This window comes from Anas platyrhynchos, chromosome 2 (assembly GCF_047663525.1).
Source record: "Anas platyrhynchos isolate ZD024472 breed Pekin duck chromosome 2, IASCAAS_PekinDuck_T2T, whole genome shotgun sequence".
Taxonomy (NCBI): Eukaryota; Metazoa; Chordata; class Aves; order Anseriformes; family Anatidae; genus Anas; species Anas platyrhynchos.
The window spans coordinates 39,235,763-39,263,759 of NC_092588.1; the positions used below are offsets into that span (position 1 = coordinate 39,235,763).

Here is a 27,997-nt window from a genome sequence, read left to right on the forward strand (position 1 = left end):
AGAGCAGACAAGGAAAAAATACAACATGAAAAACTTGAGGTATTCTTGAAATATAACAACAACAACAACAACAAAAAGCTAGGAAATATAACTCCTAGCTGTTTGCAGGAGTTTTGAGCCTTATAATCTTGATTTATCCTCCAAGATACACTTTTCCAAACAGCTGAAGATCCTTGACCTCTTTCCAAGGACTAGACTTGATGATAAAATTATTACTTGGTTTTGTTTTGTTCAGGCAGTATAGCAAACAGAAAAAAAATGTGCAACAGCACTATGCCATCCCCAAATCAAAATGGGCAACACAGCAGAGCCAATTTTTTCAGTGCCTAAGATCTGCAGAGTTCTAAACATACTTTATTTTATACCCAAAGCACTGCTGACTGTTTGCATCGTGCCAGAGATTGCTGATGTATCTGAGCCACACACTCACAACAGTCCATCTCCTTATTATGCATGGGACTGGTGTGTCCTTGCTTTAAATTTGGACAGCTAAGCTAGGGATATTTAATTTAATTTACTAGTATTGTCATTACTCGGCCATAGGACCTATAGGCTATAGTTGTATTAATTGTCACATGCACTTTTTACTGACATTTAGGCCCAGGCTTACATTGTACAGCTTGAACTTATATTCATGGTTGCTCCCATTAACTTCACAGTGGTGCAGGGCTAGATGCCAATGAGACAGGCGAATGAAGAGCACAGGGGGATGAAGGTCCTAAGAAACTTTAAAAATGGGCTGAAGATTCTGCAAGAGCACCTTTGAGCTCCATCGACTTTATTCAAGGGTTGGTGGAATAGAAGTACAAGCAATCAATCCCAAGGACACTGAAGATCATCTTTTGGCAATGAGATTTGGTTCACACTGTAAAAGAAATCAGAGGGGAGCACACTGAAGAATGAGGAGACAAGGAGCCTATTTGCTGAGACATGCAAATGTAGGAAAGAAGCTCTCACAGCTGTTCAGTAGCTGTTCAGAGTCGTTCAGAGTGCAGATCAGGCTGGAAAAACGAAGATCATAGGACAACAAACAGGATTCCCCTCTCAGCTTGATGCAGGTGCATTACTCCCTTAATTGCTCATGAAAAGAAAGAGCCCCTGCACTGACTGGGCCTTGGGGTGTGGTGGTTTTACCTTGCTGGGCAGCTGAACTCCACTACAACCGCTCTCTCACTCCCCCTCCTTAGAAGAAGAGGGGAAGAAGAAAGTATTCTGGAAAGGAAAAAGAACAACTCATGGGTTGAGATAAATAAATATAATTAAAGGGAAAAGGAAGAGGGGAAAAGAAAAAGGGAAAGGGAAAGGGAAAGGGAAAGGGAAAGGGAAAGGGAAAGGGAAAGGGAAAGGGAAAGGGAAAGGGAAAGGGAAAGGAAAAGGAAAAGGAAAAGGAAAAGGAAAAGGAAAAGGAAAAGGAAAAGGAAAAGGAAAAGGAAAAGGAAAAGGAAAAGGAAAAGGAAAAGGCCATGCAGAAACACAAAGAGAGAAGAAAGAATTTACTCTCAATGTCCCATCAATGAGCGATGTTTGGCCACGTCCCTGAAGCAGGGCCTCAATACACGTGGGGGTTGTTCAGGACAGATTTTTTCATAACAAGAGCCCACATGTGTGACACCACATGGTATAGAATACCCCTTTGGTCAGTTTAGGTCAGCTGCCCTGGTGATGTCCCCTCCCCACCTCTTTCCCACCCCCAGGCTGCTGGCTCTTGAGCAGGGTTGGAGGGAGTCTTGGTACTGTGCCAGCATTGCCCAGCAGCAGACACAACACTGGTGTGATACCACTGCTGTTCTAGCTCCAAGTGCAGAGCACAGCACTGTATGGGCTGCTGCAGGGAGAGTTAACTCCATCCCAGCCAGACCCAGTACACAGGGTAACAGTAAAATTTCTGAAATGAAAGCTGTAATAATTTTAATGACCTACAGGGATGGACCTGAAGGAGGTGCTGATGGCAGCAGGGAGCCCTGCAAGGAGGAAGGGCTGGTTCAAGCCCACCACCCACCAGAGCCAACAGCATTGTCTGCAACGGTGTGAGAGGAGGGCTGTGGGGAAAAAAGTGCCAATTATCCATCAGCGATTACAAAACCTTTTAACTGGCTTTGGATCCTGGGCCGATATCTAGGTTTCATATTGTTTGATGGTTTCATATTGTGCATGGCTTCCCTATGGTCCCTATAGATAAATGGGATTACCATACAGTCCTAAAGTTTGAACTTATCTCTTCAGTATTCATTTACATACTTTGGATTGATTACGGGCCTGACATATTTTTGAATAGGACTGCTCTTGCATTAATTTAAGGTAGTAATTCTGATAGTGCTTATAAAGCTTGTTATTTTATATGGTTGTCATCAACTCATTCATTAGGTTTTTATGTATTCTTTTACGGTTTTAACTTACAAAATGAGCACTGAAATGCAGTGGTATTAATATAAAACTATCACATGCACCCACTGTTTCTCTATTCCAAAATATGAGAAGAGGTTATATGGTGTAATTAATGGCAGTTAAATGAAGAACAAATTCAAGGAAATATTATTTCATGCAAACTATGAGATTTACAGCCCCAAGAGACTTTTTGAGTGAAATAGTGAGTTGAGTGATTGGATTTTTAAAAGATCTAGATAATTATGTGACCATTAGCATTTATAATTATGCAAAGATAATTAAGTATAATGAAACCTCATGCTTCTTGGTATAAACGGATTACTTATAGAAGTCAGGAAGGAATGTGTTTTAGGAAACAGCACTTCCCAAGTGGCCAGGTGTATTTTGGCTTTTTTGTGCAGAATCTTTTTTTTTTTTTTTTTTTTACTTTTCCAATCAGACAACAAACACATCTGTAAGCAGAATGACACATTGAGTGTGGTAGCCATCTATTTTGCTCTACAATATGCTATCTCCTTACCAGTTGAAGATAACAAAGTTTCACTGTCTATTTGTGAAACTCTCCATAAGTGTTCAAAATTGACTATTCAAAATTGGCACAGAGGAAATTCTATTTGGAGATATGTCAGTAACCTTATCTGCTATATCACCTTCTTGTTGCTCTTTCACTACCATGATTTTCAATGATGGACACTGTAGTCTCAGAAGCCAGATATGTTTTTCAAAGGAAATGTCATCAGTCTAATAGAAGGTAGGTTTTTTGGCAGAAGACAAAAAGTTGTTGTATGAATATTTTTAACCTAGACAAGATTTAAAAGGTGGGTTTTATTTTGTTTTGTTTTGTTTTCTAAAAATAATTGTTAATCAGATATATGTCACTGTTGTTTACAGAGTCAGGCATCTGTTTCAATGTATTGTGAAGTCTGGTTCTTATTTATTCATTCATTTTAAATAAGACGGTTACAACAATTTGGTGGTGAGTATCTCTGCTTACAAGCTGGATGCCCGATTTATATAACCCTCCATCCTGCATAGATGTTTACGGTAGTGCAATGTGAATGTGGTTTGATTGAAATATCAGTCTATTCTGCCTGTGTTTAGCATTTGGTTTCACATCATGAGGTCACAAGGAATAAATTTGGTGTAGCCAAGATATTTCTTGCCCATTTTGTCCATTAGGTAATAAGCAATGCTATTTTGCACAAGTTGAGGTACACATCCATAGCTATCTCTTGTTCTGAAAGAGTCTGTATTTAAACTATTGAAGAGAAGATTAAAAATTAGCTGGAAGTCAATAGACAAAGCATATACTGCTGTTTCAAACAGAGACTATCTTTGTTACCGAGTTATGCAATACTTTAGGATGTTGCTTTTCCTAACTTTAAAATAATGATAGCAGCATTCATTTCAATTGCTCTGGAACTGCAAAGATTTATAATGTTCCTTGAGACCTGGCTGTCAAATGCTTAAAAGGTAAAGTTTGGTCTTTCACAACTGTGGACACTTGTAGAAATGGTTAAAAACAAAGCAAAACAAAACAAAACAAAACAAAACAAAACAAAAATCATACTAACAATATAACTCAAATCTCAAATAAACTTTGCTGCAAAATTTGTCTTACTCCGTATAAAAATGTTGGGAAACAGTAGAAATGCTGAAGTGTTTATTTCTCTGTTTATTTCATTTTATGACAAGGTTGCTCACTTAGTTGAACAAGGGAAGCCAGTTGATGTAATCTTTTTGGATTTCAGAAAATCTTTCAATATTGTTTCTTACAGTATCATTCTGGACAAAATGTCCAGCATTCAGCTAGATAAATACATAATACAATGGGTGAACAATTGGCTGATGGGCCAGGTTCAAAGGGTTCTAGTAAATGGGTTTACATCAGACGGGCATCCAGTCACTAGAGGGATTCTGTAGGCCACCATTTTAGGGCCAGTTCTTTTTAATATTTTCGTAAATGACTTGGATGCAGGACTTGAAAGTGTACTAAGTAAGTTTGCAGATGACACTAATCTGGGAGGATCTGCTGACCCCATTGAGGGTAGAGAGGCCTTGCAGCCTTTTGACAAATCGTGACAAATTAGAGAGCTGGGTAATCATCAACTGCATGAAGTTCAACAAGAGCAAGTGCTGGATTCTGCACCTGGGACAGGACAACCCCAGCTATACATACAGACTGGGAGACAAGAGGCTGGAGAACAGCCCTGTGGAAAGGGATCTGGGGGGTCTGGTCAATGGTGAGTTGAATAAATTCAAGCCAGCAGTGTGCCCTGGCAACCAAAAGGGCCATCTGTACTCTGGGGTGTATTAGGCATGGCATTGCTAGCCAGTCAAGGGAACAGATTGTCCCGCTCTGCTCTGCACTGGTGCAGCCTCATCCTGAGTAGCATGTGCAGTTTTGGGCACCACAGTGTAAGAACATAAAATTATTTAGAGAGCATCCAAAAGAGGGCTTTGGAGATGGTGAAGTGTCTAGAGGGCAAGATGTGAGGAGTGGCTGAGGTCCCTTGGTTTGCTCATCCCAGAGCAGAGCAGGCTGAGGGGAGGCCTCATGGCAGCCTGCAGCTTCCTCATGAGGGGAGCGGAGGGGCAGGCGCTGAGCTCTGCTCTCTGGGGACAGTGACAGGACCCAAGGGAATGGCATGAGCTGGGACAGGGGAGGGTCAGGCTGGGGGTTAGGGAAAGGTTCTGCACCCAGAGGGTGGTCGGGCACTGGGACAGGCTGCCCAGGGCAGGGGTCACAGCACTGAGCTGCTGGAGTTCAAGAAGTGTTTGGACAACGCTCTCAGACACATGGTGTGATTTTGGGGTGGTTCTGCAGAGTTGGACCTGATGATCCTTGTGGGTTCCTTTCAACTTGGGGTATTCTATGATTTCGTGATTCTTTCCCAGAAGTGGCTGAAAACCTGAGTGCCACTGGTAAGCAGCAAATTAATTCCTTGTTTTGCTTTTCTTGTGAACGCAGCTTTTGCTTTACTTCACAAACTGCCTTTATCTCAACTCATAAATTCTCACACTTTTACCTTCTGATTCTCTCCCCCATCCCACCTGAGGAAAGTAAGCCAGCGGCTGTGTGGTAATTAGCTGCCTGGCGGGTTAAAACACAACATAGGAAAAATGAAGATTGTAAGTAGAAAATAAGTGTTTTGTTAACTGCAATCTTTTGGACACCAGTGTAGGATCTACCTTCAGGAAGGAAGAGAGGTAATATTAGCATCTTCTGTCAGAATGAAACAAGCATCCTTTTTTTGGGACATGAAAAAAAAGAAGAAAACCTCACAACCTTCATTCAAAGAGGTAACACATTCCTTCTGTATTTTAGTTTAGAAGTATGCCCTGAGATGTGATATAGTGTAGATGGTTCTAATTGTTGTTTTTTTTTTTTCTTCTTTATCATACAAGCTGAATGCAAGTGCTGTCTGCACCTACAGCCAAGTACAAGAAGCTATAGAATTATAAATATTTATTCAACAATAATTAGAATAAATAAACCTTTCCTATATGAAATCAAAAATTGAAGTTATGGTGAAGTTAAGATGTGTAAGCAGGTAAGGTTTTGGAAATGATCTAAATTCTATAGGAAATAAAATACTGACAGTTCTCAAGATGTATGTACCTGTACTGCAAATGCTCTGTCTCTACCAGCCTTCCATATATTCTGGTAACAGTTTCTGCCAATGAACCAAATATCTCCATCCATTGCAATGGAAGACACACCATGCAGAAAGGGAGGTCAGATTCTTTGCTGAATGTTCTGTATAGCACATCATTATAAAATTCACTAGTTGAAGTTTCTGCGTAGTTTTCTTTTAATCAGAGACTGACATGGAACACATTGTTATACATTGCATATACATGTATATATATGTATGAGCATAACACACAGTTCTAAGAGACAAAAGGAAAAATTACATTATGATGTCAAAAGTCCCTGATATGGACATTCACAGTAGTTTATTCCATGAATTGGATCTAAGGTACCAGTAACTGAACAGACTACCCATTTCCCTTGCACCAACAGTAGAAAACCATGGCTCAGATTTCACTTTCCACATGCTCTTCAGGAGTTGCTGGTATCCAGTGAACAACCTGCAGCTCTGTTAGAGTCTCAAGCAAGTGATCCCTTGCCCAGACTGCAGCCTGAGGAGAGGTTCACTGAAATCAAATTGCTGTCATATGCATAATGATGGCATCAACTTTTGAGGGTCTTGTTTAGGCTCTGAGAACATTCCTGTCTTTATTTGCCTGCCTACCCATCTGTCACACATACACAATTCATATTGCTGTCGTACCTGTATCTTGGTATCCTGAGAAAACACTTAGCTGTAATGTCTAAGTACTATTGAAGAAAAAAGAATGTGCAGCCATTTCAGTAGGTTTCAATAGATCAATGGTGCAGCCGATGGATGAGAACTGGTTGAGATGAACTACCCTTATTCCTAAGGAAAAAAAAAATAATAATCTGTTATTCTGCAGCCATAAATCAGTGCTTTCTGGTCCCCCTAACTTCCCTTGGAAGTTTCATAAATGTAGCATATAACTGAAGTATCAGCATGCGGGATCTTTCAAGACTCATTTCTTGTTAAGCTGCCTCAGCTTCAGCCTGCCAACCAAGTCAGCCCAGCTTGGGTTATATTTCAGTCACTTTTCCAAAATCCACTGCTGCTGAGTCCTGGATTATCCCTGTCTAAAAATTCAGCCTCCTGTGTCTGAAGGTGAAATTTCGTTTAGCAGTGGGAAAGTGTTAACACAACTGCATTGTGGAGATTAAAGTTACAGCAGAGCATCAAAAGAACCAGAAATATCCAGCACATTCAAGATATCTATTTTTGATGAAATCCTCAAGAAAGTAATAAAAAAATATAGTTTTACAGTAGGTCAGTTATTAATTTTTCTTGGAACAACAACAAGACTTTGGCAAGAAACAACATGTCTGCAATATATATAATTTTTTACTTTTGATTTAATAAGAAGTTACATATACAATTAACTTTCTCTGTTCAAACTGAGTATTTATTGTTTCACCTGTTTTGAACTAGAAACTTTGGCCTCATTAATAAGTGGTTAGAAACTGTGTCTAGTTTCATCACAGTTCCCGTAAGTATCTCTGTGTAGGTGCTGAAAAATGGGTGTGTGATAACCTAGCAGCAGTGTTCATCATGATTCACAACTCATGCCCCTTCCATGTCAAGAGCTTTATAAGCACCTGTACAAATACTGGAGTGAGAAAGAGTAAAGGAGCTCTTGCTTTTCTGAACTCTGGTCTTTAGGGGACATAGTTGCCATGTTTACACCTGTGAGCAGTTGAGATGCTCCTGGTTGTACCTGCCATGGGAGTTAGAGCTGCAGAAGTTGGTAGGACTGGCCTCTTCCTGGCCAGCTCCTCCAAGAGAATGGCAACCATGCCAAAAAACTGTTGTGCCCACCTTGCATGTCTAAAATCTGCTGGCTCTTGTGGTGTGACAGCACGGCAATGTGGGCAACCCCACAGAGCAAGAGCTCATTTCAGACAGGAGTATAGCTGTCATATCTCATGAAGTGTGATCTCTCTTGTTCTGCTAACATGTCCTGCACTACATTCAACTACATCTGTGTCTGCTCAGCCTTCTGCCAATATTTAGTTCTCATAAAGCATGCTTATACTTTTACCATGCTAACAACGTAAGCATTTTTAGTATATATTAATGCTCCCGATGAGCTAGTGGTTATGAAGCCCCACTTTACCAATGGTGATTCTGTAAGCATTTCTGAGGGAGTCTGAAAATCTTTTAAAGAGCCACTGGCTCCATCACCTTTCTAATCATTTGAAGTAATACCATTTAAAGCCTAATTGTTGAAACCAAAAACATCAGAAGAACATACTGTATGTAAATGGACATAGTGCTGCAAAAAGTAGAGAACAACTGATAGAAAAGATATGGTTTAATAGGGGATTGCCAGCTATGATGCTGTTATGCTAATCTTTAATCCGTACAGCTAAAGCAGAACAAGAAGTTTCTATCTACACACTACAGACTGCTTAGCTCACATTGGCTGCACTTAGGGTAGAACTTTGTGCTGTGAAATTGCCACCTCCCTGATTTAATCTGTCAGATCTACATGAGGTAGATTGGAGAGGCACAGATCATGAATCAACCACTAGACAACTGCCCAAACAAATGGCTGTGCAAAGAGAAGTGGACTTGCTCATCAAAGGTTTCAGACACGCATTTTGTTGATATCTAAACTTTATCAGTCTATGAACATGCACTCATTTGGTTTGAAAACTTTCTGATCTGAGTGCAAAGGTTTCACATTAATACTTCAGTTATTGTAAAAAATCAAAGCAGCAAAGTAAAAAAGAAGAAAAACAAACAAACAAACAAAAACGTTTCCCTGGCTTGCTCTCAGAGCTATCGTTGCTATTTCAGACACAGCAACAAAACAAACTAAGATGTGTTTAGAACCACTGCATTAAAATCTTCAGTATGTGCACTCAAGTATGGGTGGTAGTCATGCATGTGCATAATCATGTTAAAACTGCAAACCCATAAGCCTAAGCTCAGACTCAAATCACAGTTCTCTGAAATGACTCTGACAACACAGGGAAGAGCTTTTCCTGAGTAGCTTCTAGCTACTTCTAGCTTTTCTACATCATATCCTCATATACTGTGTTGGTGGATGAAGAAGAGAAATGTGATTAAGGTATTTCAAGCCTGACATGAATATTTTTCCAGTATAGAGGGTTTTGATAATGTAGACTTGTGAACTGAATTTGGAATTTGCTTTGCTTCTGTAATTGGGCTTCTAATGCCAGCAGAAGAATCAAGGCCTGAGAAGCAAACTAAAAATATATTTCAAGGGAATGCACACATCTGTGACACAGTAAAACTATTAGGCTACCGAATGCCTGTTTTGAATTATATCAAATTACCTGAAGACCATATGGCAAATGGAAATTTTTAAAGTTACCATTTACTGCCTTGTACAATATCATGAAAGATTTTTTGTTATTTTAGCTAAACCTATATATGTAAACTCATATGCTTTCAACATTTTGTAATCAATAACTGAAGGCCAAGTGCAACCTGCTACAAATGCATAATCTGCAGAACAGAGAGCCGCCTTCCAGTGGAGAAGCATGTCTGCATTCTTAAGAAGGGAGTGAATAAAGGAACAGTCCATAGACAGTGTCATTGATTCTTCTCAGATTCATCAGGGGAATCAGGAGTAAGAATCTTAAAATTAGAAGCTGAAATGTGGACTCAGTTGTCTAGCCTTAGGAACCAATATATGAAAGCATCGTCCTCTTTGTCCTTCCCTAAAAGGCCAGTGTTTTAACAAGGTGTACTTTCCCATGTACATCCCACGCCGTATGTGTGTTGCAGATGGAGAGAGCAGACAGCAGTCCTAAGAATGGCTTTCTCGCCATGTTGGCAGGTAATATTTGACAAAATGCCAGAAAAGATTTTGTACTTTTCTGTGTACATTTCCACATATACGGGCATCAATTAGCCAAATTACCACTCAAACCTAGTATAAATAGTGAGCTTTTGCCTTAGTCTTTACATTGCCAGAATGTGACTGGCTCTGTGCTGATACCAACACCATTTCCCAGATTTGCATTGTGGGACAAGTACCATGCCCTCTAGATTTCCAATTCTTAAGAAAACTGGGCCTCTTTAGATTAGTATGCCTATTGCAATAGAAACTAAATTGAAGTTTGCATCATATATGAAGGATAACATATGGATATATGTTTCTCAGTGCTGGGATGTTTTGGGTTTTTCCTGGCCAAGGGTTGTATTTTCCAGCTATCCTTGAAGTATTAGTGTATATTGTTTTTTGTTTCTTTTTATTTTGTTTGGTTTTGCTTTTGTTGTGTGTCTTGAGCTGTTTGTCTCAAGAACTTTTACTCTCAGTAACTGTACATGAATGTGTTGTTGTAGCGCACAGATCAGCACTAAATACACATTTAAGACAACAGGAATTGTGTGAGTGTAGCTAAGTAAAAGATACCTGGACTTAAACATCCTTGTAACTAATGTTTTCTAAAACAGCCACTGAAACTCCATTGGGAGTTTCAAAAACTCCCACTTGCAAGATGTTTTTCCTATTTTTCTGTCTTCTACAAGAGAGAAAAAGCACCAGTCTCTTAGAGCTACCACTTAGTTTATTATTCATATTCTACTTCAAAACAGAGAGAAAAGAGAATCTTCTCTAGATCAGAAAGGTTGCATTACACATTCTGTCCAATAAAAGATGGGACTTTATTATTGCCGTGTCATGGTTTGTTAGATGTAGTATAGCATATTAATGATTTGTACCTATCTAAAAATGGAAGACTTTTATTTTTTTTTCAGGACTTTATTGAAAAAAACTCCTTGATGAAAAACACTTGCCAGACTGATTTGTATTTGGATATTTTATTTTATTTTTTACATCCCTACATTAATGTGCTTATCTAAAGCACGCATTGGAAAGATAAAGACCTCTTTTATACTTGTACTGGCTACATTGCAAGAGATGGTATTTCAGTTCACAGGAACAAGTTACTCTGCAGCAAAACATTTATTATTTGATCCTGCTAGTGTAGCTGCTGGTGAATATGACTATTCTGCTAAATAACACCTGTTCAGGGACCATTATCTGGCCCTGAAGCAAAGTGTCCTGGCTTGGTCCTGTCTACACTACTACAACCACTTGTCCTTCAGATCTCCTTTAGGTACCCCTGAGGCTCTCAGATATGATAGTTGCTGCATGCATGTGTGCTCAAAATGTTCATAATAATAAAAAGTACATTCCAGCTTACCAAAACAGTGTTTTTGCAGCTTGAAATAAAAACTATGATTGTATGCCGTGGGTTTGATATGCTGACATGCTTGAGGGTACAAAGGTTTCTAGTACAGTTTTGGAGAGCTGCAAAGGGTGGAGGGAGCCAAGCCTTGTCATTCTTATTCATACTGCCTTTTTGGGAATGGTTGTTAATGCCTCCAAACCTCAAATCTGAATCCAACACTTGTGGCAGAGCATACTAGTTGGCACAGGACAAAATCATGCCATCAGGCTGCTTACTAATTGAGCAGCATGGATGACCAGAGTATGAGTTTGCTCTACGACTCCTGCTATTTAGCAGTGTAGATGCATGCTGAACACTTCCATGGCTTCCAGTGGTTAAAGAGAGCAAGATTCAGGTGTATATTTATATAAGTATGTATACCCTGTTTGGTTTTCTATCTGACACCATGAACTTTGATTTAACTACTCCTAATTTCCACTGCTGATTGAATAGTCAAAGCTCCCATTTTGTCATGTTTAGCCCAGATAACTGAAAAAACACCTCTTTTTTTTTTTTTTGCGTTGAGTTAAGGAGTTGTGTGTGGTATCATAGACATGTCCAGTCTGTGATCCATGGCCTGGCAGGTCAGTTTTTCTTACCTGTGTAATAGTTCCAGAAATATACTTGTTACAGAACCACCACACCTATTTGCCTTGGCCAGACCCAATGGCCTCTCCTGTGAGTCTGAAGAGGACGGGGCTCCCTTGGCAGACAGAGAAAACATCAAGTCAGAGAGGATTGGCATCGCTGAGGTACTGCAGTAAACACACACAACACTATTTGTACTTCTTTGGAAAAGACTAAGTCTTTCCCAAATTGCATACACTATTCAGGACTGGAATTAAGAGACTAAAAGAAAAATGAACAGTTAGCAAATGGGAAAAAAGTCATCACTACTGTTACCACACTTAATTTCCGTAGAAAGACAGCTAAATTAAGTCTGACTTCTTGAGCAGCTCTTCATGCATGCAGCTCTTAATTTGGGATGAAGGAATGCACTTTGTGTGAACTCCATAGCCTTCTTTATTATAATTATTACTTTTTTTTTTTCCTTTTTTTTTTTTTTACATTTCTATTAATTTTTCTCCTGAATTCACAACACGCTTCTGTTTCTTTCATGGAACAATGTGAGCACTTTCCAGTGGCCAAAAATAATATGTCTAAATTCCAGTGGATTTCAACGAAAGACTACACAGACCCATGGATAAAGTGTCTGCCTTATATTTCAAAGCACAGTGTTCAAGTTTTGTAGATGCTTGTAGGTTTTGTTGGCTTTTTTTTTTTTTTTTTTTTAAACACGCCTGATTCTCAGTTTATGTAAATCAGCAGAATTCCACTGATGCTAAGGGACCTATGCCAAGTTAGTATCTGGCTTCACAGCTTTTTTTTCTCTTTGTACCGTACTTAGTCTCCAGTACTTACCCACTAATAACTTGAAGTCTAAGACTAAGCACTTTTTTTCTTTTATTGTAAGTAAAACTATAATTCAAGAATTTGTCAAAATGAGTAGGCTCTATGAGGGGAAGGTTGTGGGCATAAAGGAATATTAAAGCTGGACTTTCCCCATTTGGACTTCTACTGAAGTCAGTGGAAATGTTGACAGAGTAGAGAGTGAACAAAAGCATATGGACATATTCACTTTGGTCTCTGTAAAGAAGAATTCTGCTCGCAATGAAGTGTTAGGCTAAACATCTGCCAGATGCATAAATCTTAGCATATTTGAGTGCACATAATTATGGGAGCAAGAACCTAAGCCAGCAGAAATGTATCATCTATCCTGTTCAGTGGCTAACGGCTGATGAGGGCCGACAAGTAGTGGAGTGGACATGAGGGGTCTCCCTAGGAGTCTTCAGGAGTGTTTCTAGTTGAGCTGCCATCATCTCAGCATTTTATTCATTTATGCATTTCATCTCTACTCAGGTAGAAATGTAATGCAGATTTGTTTGAGTAAGGATCACGAGGTTCCATGAAGACACAGAGGAGCGGGAAGGGCAGGGGTGCCCATGCCATCTGGGCAGCATATCCACTGAGTCTCTTTGTGTCCATCCTCCTGGAAGTCCCTCCAATAGCCCTCTCAGTGAATGTTAGGTTTTTGATTCAAATGGTAATGGATTTATTGATTTTGTAATTGTTTTGAAAACCCTTTAGAAACATAGAAATAAAGAAATGAATAAATTTATGCTGTACAATCAAGCAGTTTTAGAAAGTGATCACTGTACAGAAATATAAAGGAGCGGGTGGTTTCTGAGTTGCCATGAGAAGTTATTCATTCTGGGTACAACCATAATCAAAACTCGACATGTAATTAAAATGGTGATCATTTTTTACCGTGGCTGTAAAAAATTAGGTTTTGTGTTATGTGATTCCAGCACGCTTACGGGAAGCATGAGATAAAGATGTGTAACAGTGGAAAACCTATATGACAATGTGTGGTATTGAAAAGCGGATTTCTTGAGTTCTCCTCATTTCTCTCCTTTGTTTCTCTGTCAGGGGGGTTGTGAGTTTGAATTTAGTCTTAGCATTCTAGTCTTATATTTATCATATAAAACCTAGACCTGCATCTAAAAACTAGAACTGCATCTATTATTTTTGAAAAGATTATCATACATATTTCCATATTTCCAAATATATTTCCAAACACAGTTTGACTGGTACTATATCGAACAGTGTCATTTTTCACATGGTTTATATTAGCTTAGCTCACATTTATCCAACTTCATGAAGAGATTCAGTTTGTTGTAGCTGGATTAAATTTAGTGAGTGCATAATCAGATAGCCATGAAACAAGGTATTTTAAGCCAAGAAATCCAAATTTGTGCTCATTTACCTCCTGTGGAAATCTAGGTGCTTTCATGAATAGCAGAGAGAGCAGAAATTGGCTTTGCATATTGTGGAAATCACTGCACTGCTTTGGCCAATCCCTTTCTTCTAACTTAACATGGTTAAAGACGCATGAGATTACAAATTCAACCAAAATTCTGGCAATGGATTCACTGGCTGGCACCTCACAAATTACCACTTAACAGAAGTCATGGTAAAGTTCACAACCCCCCAGAAAGCACCATGCTTCTTGATCGTTGCAGAATCACTGGGAAAAGGAAAGCGAGAGGATATGACAAAGTGAAGTCCCTCAGAGCCCTCTCTCTGCAGCAGTTCAACAGTGACAACATGAAAACCCTGCAGATTGATGCTCAGTGCTCCAAAAGTGGCGGTGAAGTCATGGAGGTTTTTCTCCCTTTGGGATGAGTACCATCCAAGTCTCCCATATTGCAAGTAGACACAACAGGTAATAAAACAAGAATGGAAACAAGTACAAAATGCTGTAAGTCCAAAAATGATCAAAAGAAGAAAAAAATGGCCTTTAAATAAATACAATGACCACATTTCCTTCCCCTTCAGTTAGATGCATGTGACGTCATGGGACTTCCCAAATTCAGCTCTATGAAAGCCCCTCTGTGCAAGTGCTGCTCAGCCAGTCACTGCTGCTCTTTCAGAAGGGTTGTTGAAAAGGCGGAGGGAGAGTGGTTGCAATCAGCAGCATCATTTCTAGAGCTGCCTGGGAATTTTGTGCCACGGCTTGTTGTCTTTCATTAAGGCCTATTTATGGGAAAGGACTGAATGTAATCTCCATTTGAAAAAGAAAAAAATCCCCCTTCCCCTCTCCCCCCCACTATTTATTTTAACTTGCTGTAATATCCTGCTTTAGATTTCCAAAATAAAAGATTGCCTTTGGAGGTTGTAAAAAGTCTTTCAAAACCTTTGGAGGTTTTGAAATCTAAGTGACTTCCTGTTTAAGTAAAAAACATCCAGAGAGAGAGCATTATCATAACAAAATACTCTCTTTGATCCAGCCAAAGCATTTTTGATTCCAGGTCTCTTAAAAATTTTCCAAAAATGTATTTTTTCAACCTTTGTAGGAGAAGAAAATACTTTTAAAGCTCAAAATTTCTATCAATCAAATAAAAATGTTCCCTTGCTACTGCAGTCACATCCTGAAAAGTCCTGAAAAAGGCTCCATTTAGTTGAGATTTCTCTCAGATTTCTAAGTACAAATAAAGAGAATACAGCCATTGTGCTGGACAGTCCATGAGGAGCTGTCTTTACTGGGAGGCACAGCAGGCTGCAGTCCCATCTTTAGCCATCAATCACACCAGCAGCTCCCTGTAGGAGGACTGAGATCATCCATGCCAAGCTCTCCCCCCTTCACCTCTGCATTCATGCAGTTAACCCTGACATTTAGCCCTGAAATATTATCCATTTCCCTGTAGACACTGAGATATGTAAAGGGCCAGGACGTCCGTGTGCTCTGCCTAATGCAGGTGGCCATAAACAACCTGCTGGCAGTACACTGTGGTGGAAACTACTGCTCAAGGTCTGCAGATACGTCCATCAGATTTGATGCTGGAAGGCTTGGTTTGGTCTTCAGTGCATTATATTGGAAAAGTGACTTTTGTTCTGCTCAGAAATGCTATGTATTCCATTACTGTCTGATATTTGTAGTATGTCATGAACTTTAGCAAGACAGAAGGAACACAGTAAGCCAGATTTCACAACTGTTTCTTGGTTTTATGTTTGTTTATTTTTAATCTCTTTTATGTCTGAAATCTGTTCGGAACAAAACAAAGCACTTTCGTCAGGCCAAGCCTTAAAAAAATACACTGGCACAGAAATATTCTTATGCTGTTGGCGATTAATATGTATACCGTGTTCGTTTAGTGCCATCAAGTGACCAAAAATGTGAAACAGCACTTCTGTTTTGTGGTGGTTTTTTTTTGTTTTGTTTTGTTTTGTTTTGTTTTTCTGATTCTTTTTTTTTTGTTTTTATATGGAAAACTGACCTGTTCTCCTTTCAATATAGCTACTGGGAATAGCTTCACAAGGTGTTACTTCTAGGGCTTTTCTCATAAGAATCTAAAAGTTAGCTTCAAAATTCCTTCCATACATTGACAAATCAAGGCTTCCTCCGTTTTCTCAGTTTATAAGGTTTGAAGAACTTCTGGCTGAAATCTTTGCTGTATATAATTCAGTAGGAGGTCTCAGCTATTTTAAAAATCATGATAATTTTTTATCCCATGGTGATAATCTGAGGCTCTGATACTGGTTTTTTTTTAATTAAGAACATCATAAACTCAGTGTATAACTCCTTATTCTGAAATGCAGTAGCTAGCTCTGTCAGAAACAAGAACCCTAAGTGGATTGAAGTGGATACAGCAAGGAAAATGGTTGGGTTTTAGTATGTCCACTTATTATATGAATGACCATTGCATAAACAAGCATATGTAATGTAAATTTCCAAGAAAACATTTCTACAACTTATTTTTCCAGATTTTATTTATATAAATATACATGTAAATCAACTTCTTAGTGATCATTAATGTAGTTCCCAAACACAACCTTGTTCTGGAGCCGTTTTCTCTGAGGTACAGGCACTGCCTCTTGAGGACACCACACTAAGTTTTCACCAGCAGACAAAACTCTCAGTCAGTCAGGTAAACATGAGGCTTACTGAGTGGACGAAGCACCATGGATGTGCCAAAACTACAAAACACGCTTGAGAGAGGTTGGGAGAGCTGAGGATCTGCAGACAGGACACTAAAAACAAGCATTTTAAAAATCCCAGGTAATGCCCTAGTGAGAAATAGGCTGAGAATACTGTTCTGCCAGAGCTTGGCTGTGGTCAAGAGCAGCACAGAGTGTGACTACAAACCATGCTTGTTACCTGATCAATAGTCCCCTGGCCAGAAATAACACCATAGATGATTCTGTAAAACACTTTCCTTGACAGTTCGCAGCACCTCTGCCTTTACAAATTCCTATATCATGTGCAGACAGTTAGCACTTGTGGTTATAGCTACCAGTGAAATACAAGGAAGAACAAACCTTTGTGATGGTGCCATTTCACAAGAGCCTGTGGTTTACAGTTGGATCTCTTTTGTGAAAAGCCTGCAAGAATTAAAAACTCAGCACATACTCCCTAGCTTTTACAGTGGTTTCATGTTTTCTGGGAATGTCCTGAGTGCACTGTATAATCAGTACTGAAATATTTACAAGCTATTTACATTCTAAATACATACTAAAATGTATAACTTCTTTTTTTTAACTTCTTCCTGCTTTGTTTCTCACTTTCCTATGAAGTTATAAAAAAATCATTCAAAAACTGCTTGCTTCTTCATTGTATTTGCTTCTTCTATTTGCTTCTATTAAACTAACAACTGTTTGCTTTTAATTCTCTATTAAAAAAAAAAAAAAAAAAAGTTGTGGAAAACAAAGCTTTAAAGTTACATATCTAGAGACCTGTGCAGACAACACCAATCTGAGTGGTGCAGTTAATACACCAGAAGGAAGGGATGCCAAACAAAAGGACCTGGACAGGCTGGAGAAGTGGGCCCATGTGAACCTAATGAGGTTCAACAAGGCCAAGTGCAAGGTGCTGCACCTGGGTCAGGGTAATCCCAGACATGAGCACAGACAGGGAGAACTCACTGACAGCAGCCCTGCAGAGAAGGACTTGGGGGTTCTGGTGGATGAAAAGCTCGACACGAGCCAGCAGTGTGTGCCTGCTGCCCAGAAGGCCAACTGCATCCAGGGCTGCATCACCAGAGGAGTGGCCAGAAGGGGAGGGAGGTGATTGTGCCCCTCTGCTCTGCCCTTGTGAGGCCCCACCTGGAGTGCTGCATCCAGGTCTGGGGCCCCCAGCACAAGAAGGATGTGGGGTTTTTAGAGCAGGTCCAGAGGAGGGCCACTGAGGTGATCAGAGGGCTGGAGCACCTCTCCTATGAAGAAAGGCTGAGAGAGCTGGGGATGTTCAGCCCAAAGAAAATGCTCCAGGGAGACCTCATTGCTGCCTTACAATACTTAAAAGGGGCTTATAAAAAAGAGGGAGAGAGACTTTTAACTCAGGCAGATAACAATAGGACACGGGGGAGCGGTTTTAAACTAAAAGAGGGTTGATTTAGATAAGATATAAGGAGGAAATCTTCACTGTGTGGGTGGTGAGGCACTTACACAAGTTGCCCGGAGAAGCTGTGGGTGCCCCATCCCTGGAGGTGTTCAAGACCAGGTTGGATGGGGTTTTGAGCAACCTGATGTAGTGGGTGGCATCCCTGCCCAAGTCAGGGAGGTTGGAACCATATGGACTTTGAGGTCCCTACCAACCCAAGCCATTCTGTGATTCCACAAAGAGCACAGCCAGAAGCTGAGATCAGCCAGAGATACTCATATGCAAGAAGAAATTAATAAAAATAAAAATAAAATAAATGAAAAGGGAAATTAAGTTAAACATCATCCCTATATCACAAGATTTCAGATTCTGGAGGGATTCAGATACAGATGGTTGACTGAGATGCAGTGGTCAGCGTAGAGGAAATGCTGAATGCCAATCAAATGCTACCAGTAATAACCAGGCAGAATTTTACTTTCTAATAATAACATCTTCCTTCTGCTAACGACATCTGCTTATGGCCTCATAACAATTTATACTTTGTATGCTTTGCTGTTTTTCTGGACTTTATTATGGTCCAGTTGTCATCATCATCTACTATAGTTCTATTGTTGAAATGTATTTAATGTCATAGGCAACAATATGCTGCTACATACCACACAAACACAACCAAAAGATGCTCCATTTTCCAAAAAAAAATACTGTTTACTTAACATAAAGACATAAAAAATGTTTACAGTCTGAGGAAGGAAAATAATCAGTCAAAAATATCCGGCTCACGTGTACAACTGGCTGGAGAAATGCATCCCACTTGTTGGACACCTGTGGTGATAAACCGTACTCTTGGCTTTATTTTTTCTTCTTTTCTCCTCTTCCCAAATCAACGCCACCACTGCTTAAGTTGTAAACCAGAGTGCTGGATTCTTTTATGCCTGATCAGTAGTAATGCTGAGCACACAAGCTCCTTTGAAGCAGTGGATTTCAGGCTCACAACCTCAGAAAAGGAGTAGGTATCTTTTGCTTTACACTTTTTAAAATTCTTCTTAGTTACTTAAAGTATGCTATTGCAACAGATGAACCCTTTAATCTCCCCAAAATGAAAAGCCAAACATTGTTTGTTTCAATGTCTAAACCATCTTTCAAACATGCTTTTGAAAGAAGGGCTCAGATAGCTTGAAGTTAAACAGCTTCTTCATCAATGGTCTTCCCCTTTAGGAATTAACAATAATAACAATCATAATAATTTTTGGAAGGAATACAGCATGAAGAGCTGTTCAATTTATTTCCTGCATATTGCTGAGTGATGTAGTCCTAAGTAGTTTCTCACACCTATTCTGTTCCAATTCTGTGAACAGAAGGCCATTGAAGTCAGGCTATTATAATGAGGCAGCAGTATCAAATACTGAATTTTTCTCTTTCAAATCATACCAAGTGGGAACTCTAAATGTGGTACTGTAAAAATTACCATATGCTTATGAGTACCGAGCAGAAGCCCTAGTTTGGTTTTGGATTTTTTTTCAGAGCACACAAGAACCTACAATTTCACCTCTGCTCTTGAATTAAAAGCAGTCCCTCTGAAATATAAATGACTGCTTCTCCTCTCCTTCTAACCGGTCAGCTGCTGGCAGCCCTGTTTCCAGTACAACAAATGAACTTTGCACAGCTTGCAAAGAAGCTGTAAGAACGGTGTGCTTTATGGCTGGTGAACCATCCCTTCACAGTGCTGCCCGGTGGATAGCCTGCCCAGGCACATCTGGCCATCAAAATTCAGGAGGTCACAGTGAATGCAGATCCCAGAGGAAGCAAAGCGTTCTCCCTAGTGGTGGTGTCTGAGCTCAGAGTGGTGAATCACCTTTCCTCCTATGATCTACAGTAGAAATATGGAAGACTATCTCAGATTACAAGCTTAACTTGTATTTATGGCTATATTTAGGGGAGAAAAATCCACCCTTAGCGCCTGCACTACAATTATTTCCTGAAGAAATTCTGTTCTGAACAATCCCTCCGAATAGAAGTGCTGTATCCTTTAGTCACTTCTCCAGCTGCTCTGAAATAAAATATAACTCTGTTGACTGGTGACAGAGGAGACAGAAGTTTCCAGTCAAGAAAAAATCTGGTCTTGCATTCAGAAATACATCCACAGCACATGAGCATTACACATCATATAAAATGTGTCATGTTTTCTGGATGGCAATGCTGTTGAAGGAAGGGCCCTTAAATCTTTGTCGTGTGGTCTTTAAGAGGTAAGCAGTCCGATTGCTTATTTAGGCTTTGGTTGAGCTGATCTTATACCTCCCCAGTTCATCACACAGCTTTAGGTTTTAGACAGAACTTACGTTACCATAGGCTTGCTCTTTATCTTTACTGAAGTGGGTTCTGATATATGGAAAGCAGGAGACAGTCAACCAATAATTTAAAATATATCAAAGAAATATTACATGTGTGCATGCATTTCTGAAAATTAATCTAAATTATGGATCCATTTTACTTGTTGGATACAGAGTAGCAGTCGTCGATTAATAAATGGACTAACATACCTAGGACTATTACCTATGGAAAAAAAAAATATATATATATATATATACACATATATATATAGGCACTTAAAATATCCTTGGCCAAGATTTTGGAAAGTTTTCAGCTACAGCCTAACTAATCCAATTACACAGCTTTGCCCTGCATCTCCATTCTTCTTTTGCTTTCTTTTCCATCCCCTACATCTGAGCAAACCACCCTTGCCTGGGAAGGTGCTTCTGTGCAGAATGCTCAAGCTGTTGACCAAAAAAGGGAGACTTTAGCATTCACAGAGTGGAATTTGAACTTCCTCTTGCCACAGGATTTCATATATACTACATACATGTTCTTAAACGTCCTGTCACATGCACTTGCTCACAACAGGAATAAAAACCAATGTATTCATTTGCAAACTGATATTCTGCCAACAAAACAATTTTCCCACATAAAAAATGGGAAAACCCAACAATATCATAAATTTCTAAACTGTAAGTACATTTAAGTGACAAATTATGGTGGCGGATACAGTGAAAATCAGACTTTAATCTGAAAGGTGGTATTTCTAAATACTACTTTTGCATAATGTGTCTGTGCTGAATAGATGCTCCCCACTCTCCTAGACTTTTCTGGTTGTCTCACCATCACTATCCATATTCATTTTCATTGCTGCTATTTCAAATACAGCTCCATTGTCCTGAGGACTGCGAGTCTATATCTATATGTAATAAGGTTACTGAAAGGTTTAAAACAGAGGTTACACAGGGAAATGACTCAACCACTCATCTATTTTTCAAACTAATATCTGCGGTAAGATATTTAGTATTTCTACAGCAGATCAGAGTGACTTCTACAAATCTAATGATGTGATTTATGGATGTTGGAGGGGAGCAAAGTCATCACTTCATGAAGTGTGCGGGCACTGAGGTAGTGAGGAGGGATCTTACTTGATGAACATAATCTACATTTTTTCCTGGTATAGTTATCATGTGTCCTAAACCTATTTTAATAGAGTAAATATACTCATGTTAAAGTTTTGCCTTTGATCTTTAAAACTTAAATGCCTGTAAAGAAACTTAATTAGCATTTAGTTCTGTATACCCCACCAGTGTGGATATATAAATGTGTACTGGATTATTTTGGGATAAGCATACATCCTGCACTATTTCATGAGTCTGACCGTAGTCTGACCTCTGACCATAGCAGACATCAAAGCAGTTGAAGACTTCAGTGACAACATACCTCTTGCATTACCTAAAATGCCTCTGCAGTTGTTTCAAGAGATGCCTGCACTCTCTGACAACTATCCTCTAATGATATGCATTTTCCTATAGAGGTGCCATTTCATGTTTGACTACATCAGCTCCTTTATGGCCCATAAACAGGCTGAACTGACCAAACCAGGGGCTGAGAATGCAGCCCTGGAATTCTCCATGGCTGAAACTGTGATAAAGAGCTCCTAGTGAGTTAGTGAAAGCATACAGAGACCTAAAGTAGACCACCATTCAGTGAGCACTAAAATCATAGAATAATAGAATGGCTTGGGTTGGAAGGGACCTTAAAGGACATCTAGTTCCAACAGTTGTTTCTCTGGGAAAACTTTCCCAGTGCCTCACCACCCTCTGAATACTTTCTTCCTTATATCCAATCTAAACCTACCCTCATTTTTAATTTAAAATCATTCCTCCTTGTCCTGTCACTACACCCCCTGACAAAGAGTCATACCTCAGCTTTCCTGTAGGCACTCTGTAGGTACTGGAAGGCTGCTCTAAGGTCTCCCTGGAGCCTTCTCTAGGCTGAGCATCCCCAGCTCTCTCAGCCTTTCTGCATAGGAGAGGCGCTCCAGCCCTATGATCATCTTAGTGGTCCTCCTCTGGACTCGCTCCAATAGGTTTATATCCTTCTTGTGCTGGGGGCCCCAGAGCTAAATGAGCTGAAACTCAAGGTGGGGACAGTTTCAAGCTGAAACTCAAGAGCAGAGTAGAGGGGACAATCACCTCCCTCTCCCTGCTGACCATGCTTCTTTTGATGCAGCCCAGGATACGGCTGGCTTTCTGGGCTGCAAGCACACATTGCTGACTCATGTTGAGCTTCTCATTAACAAACACCCCAGACACCTTCTCCTCAGGCCTACTCTCGCTCCATTCTCCTTACAGCCTGTGTTTGTGCTTGGGATTGCCCTGACACAGATGCAGGACCTTGCACTTGGCCTTGTTGAACCTCTTGAGGTTTGCACAGGCCCATCTCATCAAGGTCCCTCTGGATGGCATCCCTTCCCTCCAGCACGTCGACTGCACCACTCAGCTTGGTGTCACCGGCAAACTTGCTGAGGGTGCACTCAATCCCACTGTCCATGTCACCGCAAAGATGTGAAACAGCACTGGTCCCAATACTGACCCCTGAGGAACACCACTCATTATTGGTCTCTACCTCAGTGTTGATCCATTGACTGTAATTCTTTGAGTGAGACCATCCATCCAATTCCTTACTTCCATGTCTCTCCAATTTAGAGACAAGGATATCATGGGGGACAGTGTCAAATGCTTTGCAGAAGGCTGGGTAGAGGATATCAGTAAAATCAAAACCATTTAGTCAAGTACTCCCTTTAATCATTGGTGTCATTCAGGGGGATTTCACAAGAAACACTACCTATGAAATCATCAATTTAAATTGTTGTGTAAAATACTTGTACAAAATTCTCTCTTCCTTGTCTTCACTTTTTTTTCTTATAGTACCTCTTTAAATGCTGACTGTAAAGATCTGCCTATAGGATTTTTTTGCTACAAGTAAAATGGTAAATTATGCATTTGTTGATTGACAAAATCGGTTTAATTAAAATTGATTTTAAATCAGTTAAACACTTTGCGTACACACAACTAGCTCAAAAAAAACTTTGCAGAATTTAGTACAAATAAGCCGATTAAAAACTAGTTTAAAAGTGTTCACACTGGAGCTTGCAATGATATGAGGGTAAATTTTATATGATTCTTTTCAAATTAGTGTAATTTCTGCATGTACCTTGAAGTCATCATTCAGATCAGGAAAAACAGTTAAGCCATGGCACATCTAATTATTGTTGCTGCCGATGTTGTTGATTCTATTATTGTTACTGTGGTAGAAGCAAGATATACCAGTTAGAGACATATTAGTCTAGGCTGTGAGTACACATACAATGAAAAGATAGCATATACCACAAAGAACTTTGAGCTAGCATCTGCTTTACAGGACTTAACCTGCCCTAAGCTCTTGCTGAAAGTACAAGTATTTGTTTTCACCTTTTAAAAAAAATAAAAGCTAACTTTACAAAATGGCAAACTTATTTAAAATAGTTTAAATGTCATTGAAAAACAGTGAGAGGTGACTATGTTTTTTTTTTGCATGAAAAATGTGCTTGTGTTTTCTCACCAGTTCTAACAATAATAGGTAGAGCATTCTTTACAAGTTCTGCTTTTCATTAACATGTCAAGGATTGGCCATTACCATACACTACAGCATAACTATAGTACTGGATGGATCCTTGAAATGCACTCAGGAAGCCTTTTACAATCCCAGTAATTCAGTGGGAATTTCACTGACTTCAACAGATGAGGTTAAGGCTCTCCTGAGCATGTCTAAAAACTCTCCCTAGAACATAATGGATTGACATGGAATACTTGAACATTGTATTTCATGAAGCTTTTTAGGTACTTGAAGGACAAAGCTTTACTGAAGAATATCTTCCAGAAGCTATTCTGGAAGAAGCTTTTCTACTATTGTAGAAACCTTCCCTAATAAAACTGCTGGCACAGTACATATGATACTACATGTAATATATGACTCCTGTATTCACAGTGATACTGCCTGATATACATTCATATGTTCTCTCCAGTCCTGAAAGAAAAAATCATGTATGCCTTAAAGTTTGTGCTGATGCATGGACTTTGACTTAACTGAGCCCTTTATTTCTTTAAGATGGCAGTAATGTGAAAACATAATAGTAGTAGGCCTTGTCATTCTGCTGCTTTCCATTATTTGCCCTCCACCTTCAGGACAAGGAAAATGAGCAGGGGTTTTTACCTGGGAAATACAAGGGGTGACAAGGACATCATTAGCATGATGCTGACATGACACAAATCTAGAATAGAGGAAGCTAGCCAGAATAACAGGATTATAGCAGCACACTGACAGAAGGAAGACTAACACCTCTATGACGGAGGACTGGGCATTGGCTATTCTGTAATAAATACAAGGGTTAACTGCACAGAATTGTGGATGGTTTGACAGGAGGTCTGAATGACATGACTGTGGGGTATTGTTCCTTAAATATATTTCTTCGATACTGAGAAGAGAGGTGTGAATTCCACAAAGACAGGAAAGAGCATCTGAGGACACTAACATATGCAGGGAGGTGATCTTTTAACAACTTGAGAGAGAGACTTTGAAAAAGAGACCTGCCACAAAGAGCCAGGAATAAGAAATCTTAGAGAGGAAGACAGAAGAAAGAAATGATTAAGCATTAAGAGAGAAAAGAAAATCATGAAAGACATGCAGGGATATTTGAAGTCAAATGTCAGGGATCTAACGAACCTGTGGAAATAATATGGTTTTAGTATCATCAGAGATACGGTAGCACACTTCAACAATAGCTGTATAAGAATGCAGCTTGCTAAGGAAAATGGGCAGAGGAAAGCAAGAGAAGGTGCTTCATTTTGTATCAAGTCCAGGAAGGGAGAGATTGTATCTTTGTGAAAATGAAAAGGCAGAAGTAGCAGTATGTCACCACTGGGGTCTACTTTTCATAACTGACTATAGCTCTCTTAAAAAGGAGGAAGTTCATGCTTTTTTTCTGACTTATTCCGAGCAATAGAGGTATACAAAAAAAAACTCGCCCTTGAGATAACAGTGGATTTCAACTACTTGAAAATGAGAAAAATGATGTAACCAGGGCAAAAAAGGTCCATGAAGTTCTTGTTACATTTTAGGGATGATCTTTTGCTTCAAGGGACGGAAATTAAAGAGGCATTACTAACCTGAATTTCATGACAAGTAGGGTAGAATTCATTTTGACTTTAAAAGGAGAAGGTAAACCGGGTGAAAGCAATCATGGCATATTTTTAGCAAAATAGGCTTCTCTATTCTAAGAAGAGGAAGAAAAAGCACGCTGCCACTGCCAACTACAGATTACATTGTTATGTAGAAACAGTTAAACTAACTTTAATCAAGCTAATCTGGGTACTAAAAGCAGGTTCATCATAACAGCATGACATCCTATATGAGTTATTTAACCTCCCTTCTGTATGGTATAGCCTGTGCTCGGTCATTTAAAGCTAACCTAGATTTTCTACAGAGAACAATAGACTCATTTTTAATTAAACATACAATAGCAAGCTATCTTGATGTGAACAAAAGAAACTGTAGAAAGCTTAGGTATACTGTGTTAAAGTTACATTAGGAGTCCTTCAAGGATTTGAAAAAAAAAAAAAAAGGCCACAATAAGGGAACATAACTGAAGAGTAATCTAAAAGAATGGGAATAAAAGAATAACATCACAAAGCCTACAGTACAAAATGAGTGACAGGTAAAAAGTGATAGATAATGCAACAAGGAAATGTACCCAGATACTTAGTTAAATTTATCTTACAAAGAATTTAGAGAAGGAATGGGTTAAAAACTATTTAGATGATATAGGTTTGAATTAATAGAGCCTGAAGAATTTGGTTTAATAATACGGCAAAAGTAATCTCTGAACTGCTAAGACTAGGCAGGTTCCAGAAGACAAGAAGAGGATAAAATGTGTCTATCTAAGGTAAGTAGGTCCACAGCTATACACGCTAATTTTAATCCTGATATTCTAGAAAAATTGTTTTGTTAAGAGGTCAACATGGGTTTGTCAAGAACAAATAATCTCACACTAATCTAATGTCCTTTTTTACAATCAATTTCACCTGTTTTTCTACTGAATCAGTATCATAGACCTTGAGTTTACTGTAGTTTGGAGACTGTGCCATGAGACTTTTATTAAAACAAAAGGTAAAGGAAATACAGTTTTCATGAAATCACAACCAACTGGCATGCTGCTTGCAAAAAACAAACCTGAAGAGCATATTCAGGGACATCCTGTCAGGGTATGTTGTCATTTCTGTTCTATTCAATATTTCCTTTAACGATCTGCGAGATGTAACAGAATATACATATATACTTAAAAAAAAAAAAAAAAAAAAAAAGTAAATGTTTTTCACCAATGTGGGAGCTACAAGGTAGAGTCAGAGGAGTCAGAGTTCAAAACTATTTCTATTACCTGGTTAAGTATTTATAGTTAGAAGGAGGACTAAGGCAAAACGTTACAACTGAGAAAAACTCAAATGCACAGTCTAAAATGGGGAGAAGTAGGTGGCAGTACATTAGAAAAGGTTCTCAGCAGAAGTAACACTGTCAGAAGAAAAGCAATTTATTTCTGGGATGTATTTATAGAAGTTCCTCTTTTGTCTAATACATAAGGTGTAATTCTTACACTCTAGACTCTAGTTGGTGTTAGTCCTCAGCTGAACTGCTCTAAGGGGTCTCACACCTTAAGATAAAGGCAAAAAACATACTCAAAAGAAACTAGAGAAAATCAGTAAGAATAAATCATTTAATGAATGCAGTCTGGGAGGAAAATGAACAAAATTGTGTAGTCTGTGTGAAGATGATATACATATCTACACATACAAACACTTGTATAAATAAATACATATATATATTTACACACAGATGTATAAAAACATACCTGAACAATATAAAAATATTGTCATTTTCCATTTTGAGATGGCAGCAAGGAATGCAGTAAAAGAATAAAGTGGGATACAAGGTAAATACATTTTTACAAGTGCAGTTAAACATTGTTGCAATCTACATACCAGTGTTGTAGATTTCCTTCAAATAGGTGTTTTTATAAATCAATTAGAGAAATACTTTTTATGGATGATATCACTTTTCAAACCATGTCGCACAGCCTCCTTAGAGTCTGTGAACTACTCCTAAAACGTCCCTGAAAGACAAATGGCAAACGCAGATCAATTCTTAGCATATACAGGACTTCTCGTATTCATGTTTATGGGTCCACAAATTGAAACTGTCTGAATAACACTGATCAACATATATCTGAATCAGCCTCAGCACAGAGATTAGATCAGACAGACTCGAGGCCTACAAGCCTGTAATTCTTTTTATTCCTACATGAAAAATCACATTCCCTGCGTGACTCAATTTTAATTTATTTTATGTTTTTTACTTATAAAAACGCAAACAACAGTGTTTTCCTACCTCACGTGAAACCGTGTCAGCGCACACGTTACGGGTTGCTCAGATGCCCCTGCAGT

General features: G+C 39.1%; 1 long non-coding RNA gene across 1 annotated transcript; it reads right to left on the bottom strand.

Moving 5' to 3' along the window:
* Positions 1-199: 199 nt before the first annotated feature.
* On the bottom strand, positions 200-27,953 carry LOC119716158 (uncharacterized). The gene is made up of 5 exons (XR_011807498.1): positions 27,536-27,953; positions 11,809-11,912; positions 6,684-6,830; positions 6,008-6,145; positions 200-865 (listed from the first exon to the last, which is right to left on the bottom strand). It is a non-coding gene; the product is annotated as an uncharacterized lncRNA (long non-coding RNA).
* Positions 27,954-27,997: the final 44 nt, after the last annotated feature.